At 43.9% G+C, this 18,479-nt stretch overlaps 1 long non-coding RNA gene across 1 annotated transcript; it reads left to right on the top strand.

The window, feature by feature from the left end:
- Positions 1 to 3,409: 3,409 nt before the first annotated feature.
- Positions 3,410 to 13,619, top strand: LOC149744219 (uncharacterized). Its single transcript, XR_016391308.1, has 3 exons — positions 3,410 to 4,700; positions 6,199 to 6,425; positions 13,508 to 13,619. It is a non-coding gene; the product is annotated as an uncharacterized LOC149744219 (long non-coding RNA).
- The last annotated feature ends 4,860 nt before the right edge of the window (positions 13,620 to 18,479 follow it).

The raw sequence follows: 18,479 nt of genomic DNA, 5'->3' as shown, positions 1-18,479 counted from the left end.
ACATTAACTCACAGAAATCTACTCCACTTTCACATGCTCACAAACACACACTCACACACAGAGACACACACGCACGAGTATGCTAACATCCATGCACATGCTCACGAATTCACTCATACATATGAAAAGTCCCATTTACTTCAACACACAAACTCATATTTTAAAAGGCTCCCACGTTCGCTCTCACACCTGTGCTTATATACATGCGCAAGGTCCCATTCACTTGCACACATGCTCACACACTCCTTTGCTTACAATAACTGCTCACATTTCACTAGAATGTGCTGACACATTGAGTCACAGTCACTTACATACTTACACTCATTCCCTCACATACAGAGCTACATGCTCCCAACTAGGAATGTGCTCACCCTCACCAAGAGCCTCACACATTCACTCACATACACTCACACATTCATTCATTCAAATACACTAATGTAGTTGACCCTTGAACGACACAGGGGTTAGGGGTGCTGACCCTCCACGTGCAGTTGAATACGTATAACGTATAGTCCGCCCTGTGTACATGAGGTTCCTCCGAATCCAGGGTTCTGCATCTGCCGATTCAACTAATCGCATATCGTGTAGTACAGTAGTATTTGCCATTGAAAACATCTGCATATACGTGGATCTGCGCTATTCAATCCCCTGTTGTTTAAGGGTCAGATGTGTTTCTAAAATGTCAAACGGGAATTCCCTGGCGGTGTAGTGGTTAGGACTCAGCACTTTCACTGCCGTGGTCTGGGGTCAGTCCCTGGACGGGGAACTGACATCCTGCAAGCCGTGCAGCATGGCCCCCCCCAAAAGAATATCAGGCAAATAAACATGCTTACATTTTCACTCACACCCACAAACATGCTCATATCCATGCACATGGTCACCTGTTCTCTCATGCATATGAAGATGCACAAACATTTACTTAATCACACAAATAAATTCCTATGAACACACTCATACTGTGCTTGAAAAGGCTCACCCATTCATTCTCCAACACGGACATTGTTGTGTAAAGGAGCCAAAGTTGGCCTCTCTTTCCTTCTGCACAGCAGGCTGGAACCCATTAGCTCAAAAGCCCGGCCACACCAAACTCAATTTTTACACATTCATTTGCTTTGAATATATTCCAAGTAAGTAGATTTTAATCCATTCAGAGCTTGCGTGCTTTGTATGCCATGCGAAACTGCAGCCAACACCTGTTAGCTATAGATAAGATAAAGCCTGTAGTTATAAAAGACCCCACAGCACTGCTGCCCTCTGGTACTCTCCGACCCAGAGGCTTCCCATCATGCTACTGAGTGGTGTCACCTAAACACACTAGTCCTCTCTCTGAACCTGCTCTTCCCTGGCATTTCCCTTGCTTTTCTTTCCTGAGTGGTACTCCCACACAGTAGCCTCTGGAAGTTCTCCTGTTATTAAGACACTTCCCGTGCATGCAAAGCTGTGAAAGCTTCCTCCGGATAAAGGTCATCTTGTGCTACTGCCACTTTCTGGTGATACTTTAGTCTTTGATCAGCCCCTAAATCCCTCGCACTCATTACTCGTGTTGATGAGGAAAGTGGAGGATTTGGGTGACAATCAAGAAATCAATATAGGGTCCACCCAGTCAGGAGGAGTATCCATTGGCAAAACAATCCTGGACAGTCTTAAGTGGTTGGGACTCAAAATGTGGAACTCCCCCATGTCAGTTTGGCATGGCATTGCTCTGTGCTGTATTACACTTTATCTGTATTTATGGTGTCTCCCTGTGTGTCATTAGCCTGGTCAAGCAGCAGCAGCAGTATTTGAGCCAACCCATGCCATTGTAACTGAGTTTTGGGGATCAGAGGCACTGGGCTCCCCAAGAAAGATCCGCCCAGCCACCTGGGTCCCTCACTAGGCAGGTACTAGACGTTGTAAGACCTGTGGGCCCAAATAGGAAAAGGGGAGGAGTGCGGGCCTCTGGACCAAGAGTGGGCTACCTCTGATCCCATAACAGGCTCCCTGTAGCTGGGCTGGTGATCTGGGGTGCTCTGAGGTGAGAGGACATCCTCATGGCCAGGGCGCGGCTATGGCAGGTAAATGAGTCAATAAGGCAGAGGTGTCAGGCCGAGGCTGGTCTCTTAGGACATCTTTGTAAACAGCTAGCCTGTCTCTGCTGCTGTCTCACTCCGACCTGCTGTTGCAGATGGCATCTTTCTAGTCCCTCCCCCAAAGGATGTGGGCTTAAAAAAGCATTACTTAGAATGACTGAGTGCACGGAAGTGAATATTCCTGCTGCTCCCAGGACTTGAAGGAGGTGGCTGTCTTTTTTGTTTTTTGTTCTTTTTGGCTGCACGGCACGTGGGATATCAGTTCCCTGACCAGGGATCGAAGCCGTGCCCACTGCAGTGGAACCGCAGAGTCTTAACCACTGGACCACCAGGGAAGTCCTGGAGGTGGCTGTCTTAATGAACACATGCTCCAAACCACAAGACGTGTCGGGCTCTGTTCACTGTTGTTTTTGCTTGGAGCCTTAACTCCTTTGGAAGTCGAGACAAATTGGAGAACCCTGGGAAAAGAGGTCTGGTGCCCTCTAGAAGAAAAGGCAGTGCAATACCATCCTGACAGTTATTTATCCTCTGTTTTGCTGGTAACCACTCACAAAGTAATAAAGACAGAAGACACAAAGTAGGAGGGCTAAGGAGGTGAGGTGTGCTCTCAGGTGGAGGAGGAAACATATCCTTTCTCTCACCCATCCGTGAGACCCAGTCTCTCCTTAGGGACGTAGCCGAAGAGCCAAATGAAAAAAGGGCTCTCTGGCTGTATAGAACCTGGGGGACAGTGAGCTCCACCTAGCAGGGAATGTAATTAATCAATTGACTGCCATACTATGGGATGGGAAAATGGTGTCCCTACTGAAGTATCTCACGCAATTAGTGCAGAAGCTAGGAATGGTCCCAGAGGAGGCCTTGGAGATAGATAGATAGATAGATAGATAGACAGAGAGATAGATAGATAGATAGATAAGTAGGTAGATACGTTGTTGATGTGGATTTTTATTTCTTAGAAGGCTGCCCACCCTACGTTAAGCCTCATAGTGATCCTGGGCAAACTCTTAAAGGAAAACATTAGCCTCCAACAGCTGGGGATGTTGGGATGGGCTTATCAGGCGACAGATGGCATGCAGCCTGGTGATTTGCCAAGTCTCGAGGAGGCTGAATTTTGTCCTGAGTCCACCAAGTTGTTTCTCAGGGGGTGCTCCTGAAAAGTGTAAGTCCTCTTTCCTGACAGTGATGGCTCATCCTGAGACAGTTCAAGAGGACATAGCTGCCCTGGATTTAACAGAAACTCACGAAAGACAAATTCAAAGTCAAGTGCTGCCTGTTAACAATACCCCACCTGGCCTAAATCAAAATTACTCTCCATAGAGCGATTGCCCCCTTCCTCAGCCAAATAAACCACTTAAAACCAGGCGCCCTCTTAAGCGTGAACCCTGAAATGAACTAGAGACGTTGCTTGTATTGGACCCTAAGGGACAAGGAGCCCAGAGATATTAGATGATCTCTGGTAAATCTGTGGAGCAATTAAAATATTTACTAAAGTCAGACTCCAACCTGGCCAGGCTTTTCCTTCAGAGACAACCTTACCTTCCATGTCTGCCCCTGACCTCTGCCAGTGGCAAGGACCTGCTCCCACATCAGGACCCATTGGCCTCAAAGCAGGCCTCTTCTGGCCGACAGTAGCCCTTTTACCACGTGAACTGTAAACTATTAACAACACTGGCTGGCTCTGGTGGACACAGGTGTCCAAAGCTCCCTAATCCCAGGAAGCACTCATACTTTAAAGTGCCGCCCCCCTCCCCCCGCCAGGAGATGCCGGGCTTTGGAGGAGAATTAATTGAAGGGATCATTATCTGCTTAGCTTTTTTTTTTTTTAACTTTCTGTGTGGCGTGCGGGATTTTAGTTCTCCAACCAGTGATCGAACCCACGCCCCCTGCAGTGGACGTGCGGAGTCGACCGCTGGACCGCCAGGGAAGTCCCATCTGCTTAGCTTTTAATATGGGCTTAGTTTTGCTAAAAGATGCTTCTGCGCTGGTTGTTCTCTGAGGCTCTTTGCCCATTACTGGAATGGACTTCCTCAGTCAGCAGGTAACCTCATGAAACAAGCCTAAGGTTTCGATGCCACTGGTGGGCGCTGGCCAGTGGGAACCAGTTCACCTTGCTCTACCCGTGTAAGAGGTACTGAGTAAAAGGAAAGCACTGAAGGATTATGGCCTGTCCTAGCTGACTTAGTTAAAGAAAGGAATGGATTCCCACCTTTCAGTTCTCTGGTATGGCCTGTGCTTAAAGCCACTTCTAATGAGTACAGGCTGTCTGTAGACTAGAGAGAGTTAAACAAGGCTGCTCCCTGTATTAGAGCCCCTCTACCATGAATTGTTCCCTTAATGAATGACATTCAGAATAACACTGGTAAATGGTTCAGAGTCATAGACTGGGCTAACATGTTCTCTTTGTTAAATATCACACTTTGCCTTCCCCTTGGAGGATCAACAGTACACCTTTTCCCCAGTGACCTGTGGGGTACATGAATGCCCCCGTGATTTCCCGTGGGATTTGCATTCGGGACCTAGATGCTTGCTCGGCACCAGCCACCTCCTGCAGAGACTCAGCTCTGGCATTGTATCGATGATATCCTGGTCACTGGACCTGGACAAGACTCTGTGTCACACACCATCACAGCTGTGAGTGAACACCTCCCTGAGAGGGGATGGGCAATTGCCCGCCATAAGGTACAAGGCACCTCCTAGGTTGTTAAATTTCCGGGCTATGTTTGAAACTCAGAAGGGTAAACTAGTCGCAACTGGGTGAAAGAAAAGCTCCTAGTGCTCCAGCCAACCTCCCAGATTGGTAAAGAAAGCCCAACATTTGGTAGGCATGTTTGCATTCTGGTGCCAACCTCAAATATTTGCTGGCTCCCATCTACGGAGTCACCCATTGGCCCTCCACTTTTCCGTGGGGACCTGAGCCACAAAAGGCACTAGATAAGACTAAAGAAGGCTATCATTTCAGCTCTCCCACTAGTGCTCTGAGGGCAGGACTTACAATTGGAAGTTTCGGCCACCCTAACGTTCACTTATGGGAGCCGCTGGACCAAATGTCCGTGGGCCTTTGGCATAAGTGACTCCCAGACTCAGTCCAAAGGTATTGGCCAGTGGAGAGGCAGCTTCTGGAGGTGCACTGAGCCCTTATTGAAACTGAAGGCTTTACTGGAGCAGAGCCAGTTGTCCTGTGGTTTGAGATTCCTGTTATGTCCTGGGTAGTGGCAGAAGCTCCCCGTAGAGCAACAAAGGCCTCTGCTCAAATGATAATGGGATCTACTGGATTGAGCTAAAGCTGGCCCTACTAGAGTGCTGCAACTCCATGAGAAAATCACCACATACCCTGCCACTGCAGTTAACTTACCATAACCTCCCGGCCTTCTATACAGGCCTTCCATTAGTGTATCCATGCAAGGCACAGGCGTCTCCTCATATTATTGAGGGCTTGACAAAATAGCTTTTACAGCCCTTGGGGCTGCCGCAGAAGTTATCCCGTCAGACCAAAGTTCCCACATCCCTGTAAAGCAAACCAGCAACGGGCATTACAAGAAAACATTGCTTGGGGTTGTCACCTATCCTATCATCTTCCAGTAGCAGGGATCATGGAAAGACATAATGGACTTTTTTTTTTCTTTTTTTGCTGTACACGGGCCTCTCACTGTTTTGGCCTCTCCCGTTGTGGAGCACAGGCTCCGGACGCGCAGGCTCAGCGGCCATGGCTCACGGGCCCAGCCGCTCCGCGGCATGTGGGATCTCCCCGGACCGGGTCATGAACCCGTGTCCCCTGCATCGGCAGGCGGACTCTCAACCACTGCGCCACCAGGGAAGCCCCGACCTAATGGACTTTTAACTCAAGGGCTGTTGAGAGAACTTGGAGGGCAGTGGCCCTTCAGGTGGTCAAAAATACTGCCCACGGTCCAGATTATATTAAGTTCATGCCCCTGTGGCATAACTACACCATATTTAAATTCACAACAAATGACGAGACCCCCAACAGAGACATTTCTCTCTCTGCTGGTGTACACCTCCACTGCAGACACGACCCGGTTGTCAGTTTTCACAGACATGGGAGCCCAGGCATTGCCATGCACAGAAAAGAAACTTTCACCAGGTACTTTCATCTTTCCTTTCTCCCTCATAGAAAACCCGGAGCTGAGCCACTTCCTTCGTGATCCTGATGAGAACCTGACGTGGACCAGTGATTCTGAAACCATCCTTAGCCTGTGTTCGTTCGTCATCCAGTATAAGCCAAGCAAACTACCCACCACTTTCTGGAGAAAGAGGTGTCCTTATCTGCCATCCCTGTACTTTGCTCCACTAAAGGCACTGTGGAACCCAGGGGGTGGAGCGAAACCTCTCCCAGACCAGGTAACCCCATCTGAACAACACCCAGGGACAATCAGGTCCCCTACTGATGGCTACAGGTGACCTCCAACCTTAATCCCTACCCTGTTAGTATGCCCCTTCTTACCTGAGGAGTTACTGCCCTTGCCATTGTTGACTATCTGTCTATTTGCGGTTCACCCAGCCCTAGTAATCCACACACTTCTGTTGACAGGGTGTGTTGGAAACAGTATACCACATGCACACAACAGGGACTCTTACAACATAGGTCAGGTTGGGGACAATGGGAGCCATGCTGTTGGCTATTCAGGTTGGTCAATCCTACTGACATGACCACAGATACCAACACTGAGGCTAGCGACCTTCTCCTGTCTCTTCTACTACTAGCAACACCCATTCTGGCTAAGCCAGACTCTTCGGATAACACTTAATGACTCATAGATGCCTTCTAAACCCTCAGGGCCAACTTTCACCTCAAATCAGATGAGACCCAGTGTTATAAAGTAGTGCCATTAAGCAAATAGAGCCACTATCTCTTGAGTCTTATTTAAGGCATCCCAGGGAGAGTATGCACCCGGTAGTACAGCCAGCATGCTTGTGATCAGTGTAGTCATATTAAAAATGCTGTAATGAAGAGCCATACCGACAAACTCTATGGGGTTACAATTAGATAAAATTATAGCTCTTACTAATCCCTGGCATAATGATGAATGTAAACGCTGCCAAAAACGTATACCTTAACAACTATTGGTCTCTTTTCTTAGTAGTTATAACGATTTCTCTCTCTCTAGCACAAGTCCCATTTACTGAAGCTTGCACTAAAAAAAATTACACTAATTGACCAAGGGCAACTTATCATGAATTTCCCCCGGGTTGGTAGGTCATATTTTATATATAAATACACACACACACACATACTCACACACACACACACACACACACACACACACACAAGGAAAGGAATGTATACAACATAATACCCAGGACAAGGCATGTCTAAAATGTCAGGAGCTTCATCCAGTTTGGGAATTCTTTCCTAACCTAACGTTCTTACAATACCACCTTCAAGATTTACATCACACTCAGTGGGACTGGGTTCTTCAACAGCTGCAGCACTTACTGCCCACAGTAAACAATCACAGCTTTTGGGTGTGACAGCAAAGACAGTTCTCATGAAAACATATTTGATCCCATGGAGAAATCTAACCAGTCTCTGCGTGGGAGTTTTTTGTTGTTGTTGTTGTTGTTGTTTTGCGGTACGCGGGCCTCTCACTGTTGTGGCCTCTCCCGTTGCGGAGCACAGGCTCCGGACGCTAATGATCAGCGGCCATGGCTCACGGGCCTAGCCGCTCCATGGCATGTGGGATCTTCCCAGACCGGGGCACGAACCCGTGTCCCCTGCATTGGCAGGCGGACTCTCAACCACTGCGCCCACAGGGAAGCCCTACGTGGGAGTTTTTCCATCCAAATTGACAGCTACTTGGTTACAACGTTTACAAAATTTGTCAGGCTTACCAAGGCCATCGTTAATAAGCACTTGGGAAAGACTTGAGGGAAATTGCAGCCCAATGTTACTCTTCTGGGGATCTTAAAACATATACATCCCATCTTACGGAACAAAAATGAGAAGCCCAGTGGCAAAGGTAATCTGGGAGGAAATCTATTGGTAGCGTTACGTGACCACCTCCCAAGAGGCCACGTCTGAGGCTGTGAAAGCTATACAAACAGCTGCCCAAGAAAAATTTCCCCTAGAATGGAAGCATTGGAACAGGTAGCCCTGCACTGAAATTCAGCAGCCTTGTGATAAACAGGGACAGAAATGGGACAAATGTACAATCTGTTTTTGAAATCACTTGGCCCACCCAGCTGTTTGTTACTGGTAGTTGGCAGGAAACTCAAGCAACGATCACACCACTCTGAGCAAGAAAGAACATACATACAATTGCCCACCAAAACAAACCTGCATGTTGCCTTAGTCACAGCAATGTATAAGATGGCAAATTTAAGCACATTCTGCTTACACAGTCATTTATTCACACAAACTTGGTCACATATTCACTCAATAAAATGAAGATGCCCACGGATTCACTCACACACACAAACACACACACACTCAAGTATGCTCACATGTAAAACTCACACATTCGCTCACATGCACACATTAACACAGTCACAAACAGGCATGCTCACATATTCACTTACCCACAAACATGCTCACACACCATGAAGTCCACACCTTCACTCATGCATATGGATACACTCAGATAAATTCATACACACTCACATGTTCACTCATTCAAATGTAATCAAACATTAACAAGCTTACACGATCAAACACGCTTAAAGATTCACATGCACATGTTCACACACTCACTCACAGGTTTACTAGCACTTGTAGATACCCTGGTTTAGGAACATGTATCTACATATTCAGACACCCAGATATATTTGAAATACCATGTTCACGTACATGACAGTGCTTACGAATTCATTGCACACATGAATATGATCGCATACGCAAGATCACTCACGTTCCTTCACACACATCAACACACTGACACGTTCACTCCCACACAGTGGCATACTTGGTGTTAATGGGTTCACACAATCAACAATCTCATGCACACAAACATGCTCACAAATTCATTCACATACATAGCGACCCTCCCATAAATTCATTTTCACACATATCCATTCTCCCTCTCCCATTAATATGCTCACATATACAAACATGCTCACTATTTACTCACACAATAAGATACTCAAGAATTCATACAAACACAGACTCACATATATGGACACGTTCACACATTCACTCAGTCACATGAGTTTGCTCACAAATTCACTTACACACGGGCACACTTGTGTTTGCTTACATGGACACAGCCACGTATTCACTTATGCACATGCATTAGCCTGCTCACAAACTAAAATACATATTCAGTCACACACAGATATACTCTCACTCTATCATGCTCCTTGCACGGTCACTCACCTGTGAGTATCTTTACACGTTTATTCACCTACAAACACACTCAGTCCCTCACACACATGAACATGCTCACACAGTCACCCACAGATGAACACCCTCAAATAAGGACATGCGTATATATTTATTCACTGTTAACATCAAACAAAGTTACTCTCGCACAGAGACAAACTCACGTATACTCACAAACACGTGCTGATGCTCATCAACAGTCACACGTATGAACTTGATCACACATGCAGTCATACTCAATATGTAAATATACTTACATGTTAAGTCCCCAGAGTGCCTGCTCCACATATGAACATGCTCCCGCATTCCCGACAGAAATTATTATCCCACATATTACACACTCACGTGTTTACTTGCATACACATTCACTCACGTAGTCAAATACACCCACACGTTAACTCTCTGACAGACAAATAACATTCATATATTCATTCACTGGCATGAACACACTTATATGTATGCTCAGTGACACTCATAAAATATGTTGACACATTTATTCACTCAAACTGGCTCACCCAGTCACTTAAATGAACATGGTTACAGTATCACTCATGCACAAGGCATTCATATGTGTCACATGTACATACACATTCCCTCACAGGTTGTGCACGTAAGCACAAACAGGGACATCCTTACACAGTCACTTGCAAATGAACATGCTTCCAAACACACACTCACATTTTCACTCCCAGAAATATATTCTTCCATTAAGAAGCTCACATACATAAACACACTTGCAACATTCACTCACACACCCAAAAATGCCCAAACATCCATTCCCTCATACAACCATGATCACAAATTTATTCCAACCTAAAGACATACTAATTTAGGCTCATGTGCACGGATCCTGCACATACGTACACTCTCAAACCCTTTGCATGTGCAAATGAACACAAATAGCACACTTACCCATTCAATTGCAAATAAACATTTTCACGCTCATCATGAAACTCACATGTTCAGACACGCACAGATGTACATATACACTCACAAGTAGATGCTCACATATTCACGCATAAGTTTACTCATCCATTAGCAACCCCATGCAAACTAATATGCTTACAGATTAACTCGCACACATGAGTAAGCTAACCTCCATGAACAAATTCACATATTTACTGATACACGTGAATAGGTACAAATATGTGTTAAATACACAAATATACTCACACCGACACACTTATGCCTGAATAGGCTCACACATCAATCTCATACATGCACACACATTTATTCCCTGACATGATCTCGCTCAGACGTTTACTCACACTGGTGGAGACGCTTATGTACTCACAGATACATGCTCATTCACTCACTCAGACGAGCAACCATTACTCAAACCAACATGGCTACACACATGAAATGCTCACACCTTCACTCACTCGTGAAAATATGGTCATATAACCATATATTCATTCACTCATGTATCAACACTCATATATTTACTGATGTGTGTACTTTAATTTAGGCTCACACGCATTGACATGTTCACTTACAAATACAAACATGGTTTAAAATTGGCTTGCACACGTAGAGATTCACAAATAATCACTTGCACATATTCTCACACCCAGTCACAGATGCATATCAACATATTAAATATAAAACTTGATTACCATTCACTCATATGTGTGTTCAAACACACAAATAAACTTGTGAATTTACTCAGACACAAAAATTGATACTATACATGCACACATACACATTGTTACTTATAATAACATGCTCACAATTCACTCCAAAGGGCACAGTGACAGATTAACTCCTGTACTCACGAACAGTCTTACACATTCTGTCACTTGCACAAACATGTGTGAACATTCAGTCACATGAGCATGATAATACATGTATTCACTCATGTGAACACGCTCACAAAATCATTCACACACTAGACAGACTCATTTGCACTTATATGTACATACACTGTTTTCTAAAGATTTTTTTTTTGATGTGGACCTTTTTTTTAATAGTCTATTGAATTTGTTACCATATTGCTTCTGTTTTCTGTTTTGATTTTCTGGCCGTGTGGGATCTCAGCTCCCCGACCAGGGATTGAACCTGCATCCCGTGCATTGGAAGGCAAAGTCTTAGCCACTGGACTGCCAGGGAAGTCCCTGTATATACACTTTAACTTCCATAAAATAACATGATCACAAAAGGAGCATGCTCATGTCTTCATTTGTCCATGAACATGCTCATACTTACAAACGCTCACACAGTCGCACACAAATACCCACACACATTAACATGCTTAAAGGTGAACACCTGTTCACTCACAACATGCTTACAAATTACTAACACACATAGACGCACTTACATCTACATTGTCACACATTCAATCCCACAGACTTGGTCACACATTTATTTGTTCACAAGAACATGCCCACGAATTCATTCACACGCAAGACACACTCATACATGCTTACGTTCACTCGCTCACACCTTCTCTCGTTAATATATATAAACACACAAACAAGGACATACTCATACATTCAGTCACACATGGGCATCCCCATCTTAACATGATCACACGCTCAAATGCTAACACATTCAATCAGACACACACGTGTTAAAAAGTCATTTGCATATATACTCTTAGATATGATGATTATACAAGTCACGTGTCCAGTCTTACTCCCGTATTTACTCATTCACATGCACAAACATCTCAGTGTTCACTCACACACACCTACCTGTTCTCACCCATGACCATACAAATTCACTAAAACAAATTCATGCTCTTATACAGACGTATTCACGTATTCACTAACACAAACCTCCTCAGTTCTCACACACATGTAGACACACTCACATATGCTACCACCAGTGCACATATTCCCTCATTCACCTGAACATGTTCACAAATGTATTCACAAAGAAGACACACTCACAGATCTCACATGAGCACATTCCCTCATTTACACTCATTAGCACACTCAAAAACAGGGCCATGCTCACACATTAACTGGCACATGCATTCTCACAAACTCATACTTACAGAGACATAGTCATATAGACTGTGTTCACACTGAAGCCATTCACTTACACAGGCACATTAACACACTCACAAACAGAAATATGCGTACCTATTCACTCTCACACAAACATGCTCACACTCAGCATCAACTCAAACATTCACTTACACACAAAGATTCACTCGCAGATTTAACATACAATACACTCTCACCGTAACAAGCTCATGAAAACAAATATTCACTCACACAAACATGAAAATATATATGCACATGCTCACAAGTTCCACACACTTGAACACCCCCATTTATTCAACACTCAAATATTCTCACATAACACACTGTAAGACGTGAAAAAGTTCACAAATTCACTCTCACAAATGTCCATGCCTACATATATGCACATGCTCACACATTCACTTATATTAACATGTTTCCTCCTTGCTCACACAAATGAACATGCTGAAACCTTATTCACGCATATAGACACATTCATGTACTTTCCCACCCACATGCTCAGACATTCACTCACTACAAATGTGCTCATACCTCATACCCTCACGTGAACATGCTCACAAATGTGCTCAAATACATAGACATAACCCAGTCACCCACACTCTAAACAATTCACTCCATACAAACCTGCTCAAACATTCACTCAATCACATGAGCATTCCTACAAATTCACTCACACAAGGACACGAATATAGGGCTTCCCTGGTGGTGCAGTGGCTGAGATTCCGCCTGCCAATGCAGGGGACACGGGTTCGTGCCCCGGTCCGGGAAGATCCCACGTGCCGCGGAGCGGCTGGGCCCGTGAGCTGTGGCCGCTGAGCCTGCGCGTCCGGAGCCTGTGCTCCGCAACAGGAGAGGCCACAACAGTGAGAAGCCCGCGTACTGCAAAAAAAAAAAAAAATCAGTATGAGATCAAGAAGATTTCATTTAGGATTTGAATTTGGAAAGGCCAAATATCACAAGTTGTTAGAAATGGCAAAAGATTTGTACACTTGGCTAAATAGAATCATGGGTCACTAAGAAACTATTTGGCCACCTATTTTACCAGAGTAGTAATAAAAGATTTCAAAAGTAAATATTGGAAGTAATGTGATTCAAAACAGCCTTCTGTCTTTTAGAAGTAAGAAGACTCATTTATCTTACAAATAAAGGACATGATAAATCAACAAGAAGCACAGGAAATTTTTCTGATAAGACACAGAATCTCTGCTTTCTATGGAGATTACTTAGGAGGTAAGGAAAAACCTATTATAATCTCTTATTAAGAGCAAACCTAAGAGGGTTTTGTCTTAGCAGCTTTCAAATATACAATCTAGTGTTATTAACTATAGTCATCATGCTGTACATTACATCCCCATGCCTTATTTATTTTATAACTAAGAGTTTGTACCTTTTTTATGGCTTCATAACTGTGTTTCATTTTTTAATATATTTTTATTGAAGTGTCATTGATTTACAGTATTATGTTAGCTTCTGGTGTACAGCAAAGGGATTCACTTATATATATAAATATATATATATAAATGTAAATATATACATACATATATACACACACACACACATTCTTTTTCATATTCTTTTCCATTATGGTTAACAACAGGATATTGAATATAGCTTCCTGTGCTATGCAGTAGGACCTTGCTGTTTACCTATTTTATATATAGTAGTTTATATCTGCTAATCCCAAACTCCTAATTTATCCCTTCCCCACCCCCTTTCCCCTTTGGTAACCATAAGTTTGTTTTCTATGTCTGTGAGTCTGTTTCTGTTTTGTAAATATCAATAAGTTCATTTGTATCATTTTGTATTAGATTCCACATGTAAGTGATATCATATGATACTTGTCTTTCTCTGTCTGACGTACCTCACTTAGTATAATAATCTCTAGGTCCATGCATGTTGCTGCAAGTGGCATTATTTCATTATTCTTTATGGCTGAGTGGTATTCCATTGTATATATGTACCACGTTTTCTTTATCCATTCATCTGTCGATAGACATTTAGGTTTCTTCCATGTCTTGGCTATCGTAAATAGTGCTGCTGTGAACATTGGGGTGCATGTATCTTTTTGAATTAGCGTTTTCTCTGGATATATGCCAAGGAGTGGAATTGCCGGATCATATGGCAACTCTATGTTTAGGTTTTGGAGGAACCTCCACACTGTTTTCCATAGTGGCTGCACCAATTTAATTTCCCACCAACAGAGTAGGAGGGTTCCTTTTGCTCCATACTTTCACCAGCATCTAGTGTTTGTAAACTTTTTTTTTAATTTTATTTTATTTTATTTATTTACTTGGCTGTGCTGGTTCTTATTTGGGACACGTGGGATCTTTGTTGCCACGTGCAGGATCTTCATTGCACGTGGGATGTTTTAGGTGTGAATGCAGGATCTTTAGTCGTGGCATGTGGGATCTTTGTGACTTGTGGGATCTTTTAGTTGCGGCGTGCGGGTACTTTTAGTTGTGGCATGTGGGCTCTTACTTGCGGCATGCGGGGTCTTTTAGTTGTGGCACGTGGGCTCTTACTTGCGGCATGCGGGATCTAGTTCCTTGACGAGGGTTTGAACCCGGGCTCCCTGCATTGGGAGTGTGGAGTCTTAACCATTGGACCACCAAGGGAAGTCCCTGTTTGTAAACATTTTGATGATGGCCATTCTGACCGGTGTGAGGTGATACCTTATTGTAGTTTTGATTTGCATTTCTCTAATAATTAGCGATGTTGAGCATTGAAGAAGATATCTTCTAATCCTAGTTTTTTGAGAGTTTTTATCATAGAAGGGTGTTGAGTTATGCTAAAGGCTTTGTAAATGTCTCTTAAGATGATCATGAGGATTTGTCTGGTATTCTGTTAGATGTATTACACTGTGATTTCTTTCTTTTATATAAATTTATTTATTTTTAATTTTGTCTACGTTGCGTCTTCGTTGCTGCGCACGGGCTTTCTCTAGTTGCGGAGAGCGGGGCCTACTCTTCGTTGCAGTTCGCGGGCTTCTCGTTGCAGTGGCTTCTCTTGTTGCGGAGCACAGGCTCTAGGAGTGCCGGCTTCAGTAGTTGTGGCACGTGGGCTCAGTAGTTGTGGCTCACGGGCTCTAGAACACAGGCTCAGTAGTTGTGGCACACGGGCTTAGTTGCTCCGCGGCGTGTGGCATCTTCCCGGACCAAGGGTCAAACCCGTGTCCCCTGAATTGTTGGGTGGATTCTTAACCACTGCTCCACCAGGGAAGTCCCTACACTGTGACTGATTGATTGATTGATTGATTGATTGATTTTTGGCTGCTGTTGGGTCTTCGTTGCGGCATGCGGTCTTTCTGTAGTTGCGGTGACTGTGGGCTACTCTTCGTTGAGGTGTGCAAGGTTCTCATTGCGGTGGCCTCTCTTGTTGTGGAGCACGGGCTCTAGGCGCGTGAGCTTCAGTACTTGTGGCACATGGGCTCTAGAGCGCAGGCTCAGTATTTGTGGCGCACGGACTTAGTTGGTCCGCGGCATGTGGGATCTTCCCGGACCAGGGCTCGAACCTGTGTCCCCTGCATTGTCGTGTGGATTCTTAACCACTGCTCCACCAGGGAAGGCCCTGTGATTTCTTAATGTTAAATCAAAATTACATTCCTGGGATAAAAGTCCTTTGGTCATGGCATACAATCTTTGTGTATGTTGTTGGACTGGTACAGGCATTATGCCCAAGGAGTCTTGGTCTTTTTCAGGGAGAGTCCAGAACAGGTTCAGTCAGGCAAGAAACTCATACAACATGGAAGACTCTCTTCTATCAATATACAAAATCATGCATGAAGTGAATCTTTTTTTAGAATGAGAAGAAAGTTCATAATGGAAAAAGATAACAACTACCATGAACAAAAATTAGAAAATATCACACACACACACACAAACACACAATGCCACATATGGCATGATTCCATTTCTATGAAATGTCCAGATTAGGCAAATCTATAGTGGCAGAAAGGAGATTAGTGGTTGCCAGTGTTTGAGGATAGGAGGGAATGGTGTATGACGGCTTCCTGGGTATAGGATTTCTTTTTTTTTTTTTTTTTTTTTTTTGCGGTACACGGGCCTCTCACTATTGTAGGCATCTCCCATTGCGGAGCACAGGCTCCGGATGTGCAGGCCCAGCGGCCATGGCTCACGGGCCCAACCGCTCCGCGGCATGTGGGATCTTCCCGGACCGGGGCACGAACCCATGTCCCCTGCATCGGCAGGCTGACTCTCAACCACTGCGCCACCAGCAAAACCCCAGTGTTTCTTTTTGAGTTGATGAAAATGCTCTGAAACTAGATAGGAGTGATAGTTGCACAGCATCGTGAATGTACTAAAAGAACTGATTTGTAAATTTTATTTTTAAAACGTTTTATTTGATTTGTCCATTTTAAATGGACTAAAATCATTAATTTCATGTTATTTTATTTTCACTTTAGTTAAAAAATAACAAAGAAAGAAACGTGCATCCCGGTCTTAACAGAGAAGAGGCTTCTTGTAAAAAAAAAAAAAAAGGCTGAGTTGGGACAGAAAGGATGATTAAGGCTTAGAAAGTCAGTGGGGGCCAAAGCTATGCATAAGGTCTAGTTAGGGGAATGAAGATGGGCAAAGATCCATTAGAAGAAAGAGAACATAGCATATTTGAAGGATTAAAAGATGATCTGTGCAGCTACAGCAGTGAGCATGGAATGTGTTCATTTTGTGATGTGCCCAGACATTAATTTGCACTTACTCCGTGCCAAGCTCTACATCAAGTAGGCCCTTGTAAAGTATTAGCTCATTAAATCTGTACAGCAATCCGATGAGGTTGGGACTATTTTTCACCTCGTTTACTGATGGAGAAATTGAGAATTATAATATAAGACAGGATTTGAGATATTAAGTCCTGAGCCCAAGATCTCACAGCCTGTAAGTGCGCTGGAACTTTTATCCAGGCAGTCTGGTTTGAGAGCTCACACTCTTTAACTGCCACAGCTGCCCAAAGATACCAGGTCCTGCCTCTGCAGGGCAGCTCATCTCATGAGTTTAAAGACACAGGGGATTGGAAAGTGTTTCTGTGTAGAGTTTATGTTTACAGTTTGCCTAAAGTTCAACCGAAATAATCTTTACCCATACACTCACACACACCCGCTCAGCCCTCCAGATACGTTTCTGAGTCATAGAAGGTTTTTGCCTCTACGTAGTGTTTGCACAGATTTTACCTTTAGATCTCCCAATTCTTCCAAACTCTTAAGGGTATTTTGAAATCCTTCAGGTAGAAAAACTGCCTCACCTGGGAGTGGTGTTCCATCAGGGGCTCAGGCAGAGGTGTTGAGTGTACCTGAGGCTGGGATATTAAACAAACATATGGGGAAGGAAGCTTTTTTCCTAATGTCTGAGTTTCCTAGGTGTCCGTGGGAGAAAGAAGAGAAGTCACTATGCACATGAACTTTTTCTCTACATCAAAATTAATGACATATGTAAATTTCATTAAAATCTGTCAATGGTTCCCTATTTACTATATAAACATAAGTACACTTCCTAACAAAGGTCTTAAATTTTGTTCTTGTGATTTTGGAAGTGGGTGTTGCTGATGTTATAGTCACTTCTGTGTTTATTTTGTCTCAGAAGGCATACTGTTTGCATTCTTTGTCAGGATATATAAGAGGAAGTAGATGCGAGGTAAGTACAAGTTGTTTAATATCTGAGCTCAAAATTCTATAACCTGTTCTAAGTTTCTGGGTCTCTGCCATCCCTATTTTGCCTTTCCAGCTGGCTCACTATTAAGCTGTGCCTGTAGAGATTTCCTGAGAGAGACAAGAAGTCTGAAGGAAGGAGAATCTACTATGTCTTGTCTCTGTTCCTGTTCCTCTCTGGATCACCCCCCTAAAGGTAAGAATAGTCTTTCAAATAAATTTTTTTAATTGATTTATTTTGCTTTTATTTTTTTATTATTTTTGGCTGCATTGGGTCTCCGTTGCTGCGCACGGACTTCCTGTAGTGGCGGCAAGCGGGGACTACTCTTTGTTGCGGTGCACGGGCTACTCATTGCGGTGGCTTCTCTTGTTGTGCAGCACGGCCTCTAGACGTGCGGGCTTCAGTAGTTGTAGCATGCGGGCTCAGT

Source organism: Delphinapterus leucas, chromosome X (genome assembly GCF_059928025.1).
Source record: "Delphinapterus leucas isolate spDelLeu-1000000601 "Yukka" chromosome X, BTC_Dleu_Yukka2, whole genome shotgun sequence".
In the NCBI taxonomy this organism is placed as follows: domain Eukaryota; kingdom Metazoa; phylum Chordata; class Mammalia; order Artiodactyla; family Monodontidae; genus Delphinapterus; species Delphinapterus leucas.
The sequence above is the reverse complement of the archived record's forward strand: the minus strand, read 5'-3'. Positions and strand labels throughout refer to the sequence as shown.